At 41.6% G+C, this 8,539-nt stretch overlaps 1 protein-coding gene across 1 annotated transcript in view; it reads left to right on the top strand.

The window, feature by feature from the left end:
• The window catches only part of LOC100940751 (gamma-aminobutyric acid receptor subunit rho-2), a 69,119-nt gene that overhangs the window by 8,336 nt on the left and 52,244 nt on the right, over positions 1–8,539 (top strand). The window lies entirely within an intron of this gene.

Below are 8,539 nucleotides of genomic sequence, written 5' to 3'. Positions count from 1 at the left end.
GCCACAGGCCCCGAGCCTACTCAGGGACATTCTGAAGTTGACCTTCAAAGTTCTATAATGGAAAAGAACTGAAGGGTGGGGGCCGGGCACTGCAGCTGTTTGATTCTCTTCATAGTTGAGATTTAAATCTAATACTGTGGTTTCTTAGGATAGGGTAGAGGTTGGCTGATATCAAAACAGACCTAGCTTATGCTGTCTCACCAAGTAGGTCCTTGGAGTCTCCAGCCAAAACTCTGAAAGGGGCCTTTGTAAGGTTGTAGGAGATAAGGCACAATTACAAAGCCTAGACCTTTGGTAAGGGACTATCTCTACTACCCGGGAAGCCCAATTCAATCTCACCTTACCAGTTCTAATAACTAAACAGTGGAAAATAAACATGGTGTGGACCCAACAGAACAACTCTGGCAACATGAATAACCAGAGTAAATCAACCCCTTCCAAGAAATGATAAAGGAGATACAACTGAAGATGCCATGCATAGACAAATGGTAGCAATGTCAGAAACCGAATTCAGAATATGGATTGCAAATAAAATAAAAAGAACAGAAAAAGAGATCGAAATTGAATTCCAAAGAGTAGTTCTCAAGTTGTCTCAAGAAATTAGTGAATTCAAAGACAAAATCACCAAAGATGTGGACACAATGAGAAAAGGGATAGCTCAAGGAAACAAAAAAGTTAGTTGAGGAGCTTCAAAATACAGTAGACTCCCTCAGTAATAGATTTGATGAAGCAGAAGAAAGGATTTCTGAAACTGAAGACAAAGCTTTTAAACGTTCCCAAACACTCAAAGAGGCAGACAAATGGAGAGCAAAAACTGATCATTCCCTGAGAGAGCTGTGGGATCACTCCAAAAGATCAAACATTCATCTTATAGGAATTCCTGAAGGAGAAGAGGATGGTCCTGAACATACAGATGCTCTACTCCAAGAGATTTTGAAGGAAAATTTCTCAAGCATTGCAAGAGATACAGAACTTCAGATAGCAGACAGTATCAGAACTCCAGCAAGACTCAATCCAAATAAAGCATCTCCTAGACACATTGTGATTACCTTTGCCAAAGTTAAGACGAAGGAAAAAATTCTGCAAGCAGTCAGACATAAGAAAAGCATCACCTACAAAGGGAGAAATATCAGAATAACTGCAGATCTCTCAGCTGAAACGTTTCAAGCCAGAAGAAGATGGTCACTGACCTTCAGTCTCCTAAAACAAAACAACTTCCAGTTCAGGATCCTCTATCCAGCTAAAGTGAGTTTCATTTGTGATGGAGAAATCAAATACTTTACTGACATAGACAAGTTGAAGAAATTTGCCATAACTAAACCAGCTCTCCAGGATATTCTCAGATCCATCCTCCACAATGACTGGTGCAATGCCCTACCTCTAAAATAAACTCACCCCCAAATTTTTGAACAAAACCCAATTTCCACAGTGGTGAAAGGATTAAAAATGTCCACTGGACATCCGAAAATCATGACACCCAATAGACAGCCAGGCTTGTCAATTCTCTCAATTAATGTGAATAGTTTATTATTTATTTATTTTGAGACAGAGCCTCAAGCTATCCCCATGGGTAGAGTGCTATGGCATCATAGCTCACAGCAACCTCCAACTCCTGGGCTCAAGTGAGTCTACTGCCTCAGCCTCCCAAGTAGCTGAGACCACAGGCGCCCACCACAACGCCTGGCTATTTTTTTGTTGCAGCTGTCATTGTCATTTTGGTGGGCCCGGGCTGGATTCAAACCCACCACCTTAGGTGTATATGGCTGGCGCCTTAGCCACTTGAGCCACAGGCACCAAGCCAATGTGAATAGTTTAAATTGTCCTCTAAACAGGCACAGGCTGGCAGACTGGATACATAAACTCAGACCAGATATCTGTTGTATATGAGAATCTCATCTTACCTTAAAGGATAAAAATAGACTCAGGGTGAAGGGATGGTCTTGTACTGGCATAATGGAAAACTGGCAAATGAAAACCAGAAAAAAGCAGGAGTTGCAATTTTAGTAGCAGATAAAATTGGCTTTAAACCAACAAAAATAAAGATAAGGAAGGTCACTACATATTTGTCAAGGGAAACACCCAACATGAAGAGATTTTGATAATTAATATTTATGCACCCTACCAGAATGCTCCTCAATTTATAAAGGAGACCCTAATAGATATGAACAACTTGATATCTTCCTGCACTATAATAGTTGGAGATTTTAACACCCCTTTGGCAGTTTTGGAAAGATCCTCCAAGAAGAAACTAAACAAAGAAATTTTAGACTTAAACCTGACCCTAGAACAAATGGACTTTACAGACCTCTACAGAACATTTCACCCTAACAAAACTGAATATACATTCTTCTCATCAGCCCATGGGTCATCCTCCAAAATAGATCATATCCTAGGACACAAGTCTAACCTCAGAAAATTTAAAAGTGTAGAAATTATTCCTTGTATCTTCTCGAACCACCATGGAATAAAAGTTGAACTCAATAACAACAGGAATCTTCATACACAAACAAAGTCATGGAAGCTAAATAACCTTAGGCTGAATGATAGCTGGGTCAAAGATGAGATTAAGAAGGAAATCACCAAGTTTTTGGAACAAAATGATAATGTAGGCACAATTTATCAAAACCTGCGGGATACTGCAAAGGCAGTCCTAAGAGGGAAATTTATAGCATTTGAAGCCTTCATCAAGAAAACAGAAAGAGAGGAAGCCAACAAATTAGTGGACCATTTTAAGCAACTGGAAAAGGAAGAACATTTCAACTTCAAACCCAGCAGAAGGAAAGAAATAACCAAAATTAGGGCAGAATTTAATGAAATTGAAAAAAAAAGAATTATTCAGAAGATCAACAAAACAAAAAGTTGGTTTTTGGAGAAGATTAACAAAATTGATAAACCTTTGGTCAACCTAACCAGAAATAGAAAAGTAAAATCTCTAAAATCATCTATCAGAAATGATAAAGGAGAAATAACAACAGACACGTCAGAAATTCAAAAATCCTCAATGATTACTACAAAAATCTCTATTCCCAGAAATATGAAATTCCAAAGGAAATGGACCAATACCTGGAAGCATGCCACCTTCCTAGACTCAACCAGAATGAATTAGAAATCTTGAATAGACCTATATCAACCACTGAAATAACATCAACAATACAAAATCCCCCTAAAAAGAAAAGTCCAGGATGAGATAGCTTCACATCGAATTCTATCAGACCTTTCAAGAGGAACTAGTACCTATACTATACAATGTTTTCCAAAGCATAGAAAAAGAAGGAATACTTCCCAACACATTCTATGAAGCAAACATCACCCTGATGCCCAAAACCAGGAAAGGATCCAACAAATAAAGAAAATTATAGACAAATATCATTAATGAATATTGATGCAAAAATATTCAATAAGATCTTATCAAACAGAATTCAACAACATATCAAAAAAATTATATATACCATGATCGAGTTGGTTTTATTCCAGGGTTACAGGGTTGGTTCAACATATGCAAATCTATAAATATAATACCTCACATCAATAAAATAAAAAACAAAGATCATATGATTCTCTCAATTGATGCAGAAAAAGTCTTTGATAATATCCAGCATCCTTTCATGATCAGAAGTCTTAAGAAAATAGGCATAGAAAGGACATTGCTTAAACTGATAGAAGTCATCTACAAGAAACCCACAGCCAATATCATATTGAATGGTGTAAAATTAAAAACATTTCCACTTGGATCAGGGACTAGGCAAGGATGCCCACTGTCTCCACTGCTATTCAACATAGTAATGGAAGTCTTAGCCATCAGAATTAGGCAAGAGAAGGCAATCTAGTTTATCAAAATAGAGTCAGAGGAGATCAAACTCTCACTCTTCACTGATGATACGATCCTATACCTAGAAAATCCCAGGGACTCAATGTCAAAACTCTTAGAAGTGATCAAGGAATACAGCAGCATCTCAGGATACAAAATCAATACTTACAAGTCAGTACCTTTTATATATGCCAATAATAGTCAAGCTGAAAAAACAATCAAGTACTCTCTTCCTTTTAACAATAGTGTCAAAGAAGATGAAATATCTGAGAATTTACCTAACAAAGGATCAGAAAGATCTCTATAAAGAGAACTATGAAACTCTGAGAAAAGAAATAGCTGAAGATGTTAACAAATGGAAAAACATACCGTGCTCATGGCTGGAAAGAATCAATATTGTTAACATGTCCATACTACCCAAAGCAATCTACAGATTTAATGCAATCTCTATTAAAGCACCATTGTCATACTTTAAAGAACTTGAAAAAATAGTACTTCTCTTTATATGGAATCAGAAAAAACCTTGAATAGCAAATACATTACTCAGAAATAAGAACAAATCAGGAGGTATCATGTTACCAGACTTCAGGCTATACTATAAATCTATAGTGATCAAAACAGCATGGTACTGGCACAAAAACAGAGTGGTAGATTTATGGAACAGAATAGAGAACCAAGAGATGAACCCAGCAACTTATCATCATTTGATTTTCAACAAGCCTATCAAAAATATTCAGTGGGGCAAAGACTCCCTATTTAACAAATGGTGCTGGGTGAACTGGCTAGCAACCCGTAGAAGACTGAAACTGGACCCACACCTTTCACCATTAACAAAAATTGATTCTCACTGGATAAAAGATTTAAACTTAAGACATAAAAATGCTAGGAGAGTGTGCAGGGAAAACACTTGGAGAAATTGGCCTGGGAGAAGATTTTATGAGGAGGACCCTGCGGGCAATTGAAGCAACACCAAAAATCCATTACTGGGATCTGATCAAACTAAAAAGCTTTTGCACAGCCAAGAGCACAGTAAGTAAAACAAACAGACAACCTTCAGAATGGGAGAAGGTTTTTTCAGGTTATGCTTCTGACAAAGGTCTTATAACTAGAATCTACAGAGAACTCAAATTAATCAATAAGAAAAGAATAAATAACTCAATTTCTATGTTGGCAAGAGACTTGAACAGAAACTTCTCTGATGAAGATAGGCACGTGGCCTACAAACACATGAAAAATGCTCATTATCCTTAAACATTAGAGAAATGCAAATCAAAACCACTGAGATAGCATCTAACTCCAGTAGGATTAGCCCACATCACAAAATCTCAAAACTATAGATGTTGGCGTGGATGTGGAGAGAAGGGAACACTTCTACACTGCTGGTGGGAATGCAAGCTAATACGACCTTTTTGGAAAGAAGTTTGGAGAGCACTCAAGGAACTAAAAGTAGACCTACCATTCGATCCTGCAATCTCTCTACCTGGCATATACCCAGATGATCAAAAATTATTTTACAACAAAGATATTTGTACCAGAATGTTTATTGCAGCCCAGTTCATAATAGTCAAGACATGGAAACAGCCCAAGTGCCCATCAACCCATGAATAGATTAACAAATTGTGGTATATGTACACCATAGAATACTATGCAGCCATAAAAAAGACAGAGACTTCACATCTTTTATGTTTACCTGGATAGAGCTGGAACAATCTTACTTCTTAGTAAAGTATCTCAAGAATGGAAAAATAGTATCCAATGTACTCAATACTATTATGAAATCAAAATATAATTACCTATACACTCATACAAATGGCAAAACATAACTATAGTCCAGAAAGTAGAAGGGAAGAGGAGAGAGAGGGGAGGGGAGGAGGGTTGAGGGAGGAGGGAGGGTATTTGGGGGGAACCTCACCTAATGTGCATGATGCAATGGTACATTTCAAAACTATTAAGAAATGAGTATAATTGTGATGGATGTGTCACTTAGTTCAATGTAAGCATTTCACATTGTATATCGAAGCAGTACCCTCAATCCTATAAATGCATCAATGTACATAGTTATGATTTAATAAAAAATAATTTAAAAAGGAGGGGCACACATACATAGCAGTGGACATTCAAGACAACGTCCCTTTCCTTGTTTTGAAAACCTTCACCATGGCTGGGCGCAATGACTCATGCCTATAATTCCAGCACTCCGGGAGGCTGAGGTGGGTGGATTGCTTGAGCTCAGGAGTTCAAGACCAGCCTAAGCAAGAGCAAGACTCCATTTCTACTAAACACAGAAAAACTAGTTGGGTTTTGTGGTGGGCACCTGCAGTCCCAGCTACTCAGGAGGCTCAGGAAGTAGGATCTCTTGAGCCCGAGAATTTTAGGTTGTTGTGAACTATGGTGCTGTGACACTCTACCAAGGGCGACAGGGTGAGACTCTGTCTCAAAAATGAATAAATAAAACCTTCATTATGCTGCACATTATCAGGCATCACAGATAGGTCCTGAAGGGCTTCTGGTTCCTTCTACGTGAGTAAGCAGCCCCTTACCTCTACACCTAAATCATTAGCACACGTTTCAGAACTCTGCCAAGGCATCAATGTGAATAAGGTCTGTCCTAGCGGTTCTCAAACACTACAAAATTTCCGGTGCTGAGACCTCCCATCCACCCAACCAGATCCTCTGTGTGGGACATGGGCACCAGCAGATTTAAACTCCCCCTAGGTGGTTATAATCTGTAGCCAAGTGTGTGAGAATCACTGGTCTAGCGAAAAAACGTAGAATCAGATGGAATGTCATCACTCAGGTTTGCCAGACCTGCTAGTGAGGCATCTAGAGCAGCCTCCTCAGCCTTGGCTGCTTGGGATCAGCAGGTGTGTGTGGGCGGGGGCTGCAACACAACTCCATATGTGACAGAGACAGGATTTGATTGCCTAGGGGTGTGACCCAAGCAGCAGGATTTTTAAAAGCTCCAGGGGATTCTAATGTGCAGTTAAAGCTAAGAATCTGTTTAGAGGTTACTTTGATGAAGTATACCGGTTGGAATTGGCTTGAATTTATTCTAGAAACTGGCCGTTTGTCTTGCCATGCTGTCGCCATTTATTGAATGTCTATGATGTGCTAAGTGCAGTGGACTCAGAGACAAACTCAAATCTGACCATTACAGAAGGTTAGAAACACATCACTAAGTCGAGTGTCATCACAAACCAGTCAAGGGACTGGACAGGTGCTGGGTCAACCTGGCTGTGTGGAGGTGGATAGGTGCTGTGGGGCCAGCCTGGCTGTGTGGGGGCCGGACAGGTGCTGTGGGGCCAGCCTGGCTGTGTGGGGACCGGACAGGTGCTGTGGGGCCAGCCTGGCTGTGTGGGGGATGGACAGGTGCTGTGGTCCAGCCTGGCTGTGTGGGGGTGGACAGATGCTGTGGGGCCAGCTTGGCTGTGTGGGGGCCGGACAGATGCTGTGGGCCAGCCTGGCTGTGTGGGGACCGGACAGGTGCTGTGGGCCAGCCTGGCTGTGTGGGGGCTGGACAGGTGTTGGGCCAGCTTGGCTGTGTGGGGACCGGACAGGTGCTGTGGACCAGCTTTTGGCTGTGTGGGCTGGACAGGTGCTGTGGGGCCAGCCTGGCTGTGTGGGGGTGGACAGGTGCTGTGGGCCAGCCTGGCTGTGTGGGCCTCACAAGTGCTGGGCCAGCCTGGCTGTGTGGGCCTCACAAGTGCTAGGCCAGCCTGGCTGTGTGGGCCTCACAAGTGCTGGGCCAGCCTGGCTGTGTGGGCCCCCTGCACTCCCATTCATCCTCTTTCTTTTATCTATTTCATTTCTTTTTCCTATCTTCTCTTCTTTCCTTGTCTCTCTTTTTCCTGTCCTTCTTTATTTTTCTTGTATAGTGAAAACTCGGTCAGCAGACAATTCCATAGCTGACCACCTCCTGCACTGACCACCTCCTCAAGTTGACCTGATTTTCATAGACCAGACATGTACCACATATATGTTTCAATACACTAGGCCTCATTCTTTACGTTGACCACCTCCTATGGACCATTTTGTTAGGGTTATCAGCTTACAGAGGGTCTGGTGTATTTTGGATCTATCAGACTTGGGTTGGGTGTGTTAGTGGTAAAGAGAATGATCTGGGCTTGGTGCCTGTAGCACAGTGGTTACGGTGCCAGCCACATACACCAAGGCTGGAGGGTTGGAGCCCGGCCCAGGCCAGCTAATCAATTGCAACAAAAAAGTAGCCAGGCGTTGTGGTGGTCGCCTGTAGTCCCAGCTGCTTGGGAGGCTGGGGCAAAAGAATCACTTAAGCCCAAGAGATGGAGGGTGCTGTGAGCTGTGAGGTCACAGCACTCTACTGAGGGCGACATAGTGAGACTCTATCTCAAAAAAAAAGAAAAGAAAGAAAGAGAATGATCTGGGAAGAACGAGAATGAAAGAGAAAATCACTCTTTCGTCATCTAATTTAGAGGAAGGGACTGATCAAGATGGCCATCAGACCAGACTGGGAGCCCAGCGTAGCCCCATCCCCAGCTGTGGCCTGGTGCCCTGTAAGCTGTGGATTCTCTTTCTGGGGACAAAGGGTCTGCACCAAGGTGGATTGATTCAGCTTTCTGGCTGGGACAAAACTAGCATTTTAAAACTTTGATTCTGTTTGTCTGAGAATTGTGTGTATCACAAAACCGGAAGTCAGCTCAGCACCTGTAGCTTAAGCGGCTAAGGCGCCAGCCACATACACCTAAGGTGGTG

The sequence above is a fragment of the Otolemur garnettii genome, unplaced genomic scaffold (assembly GCF_000181295.1).
Source record: "Otolemur garnettii isolate 467f Iridium unplaced genomic scaffold, OtoGar3 scaffold00118, whole genome shotgun sequence".
Lineage (NCBI taxonomy): Eukaryota > Metazoa > Chordata > Mammalia > Primates > Galagidae > Otolemur > Otolemur garnettii.
The sequence above is the reverse complement of the archived record's forward strand: the minus strand, read 5'-3'. Positions and strand labels throughout refer to the sequence as shown.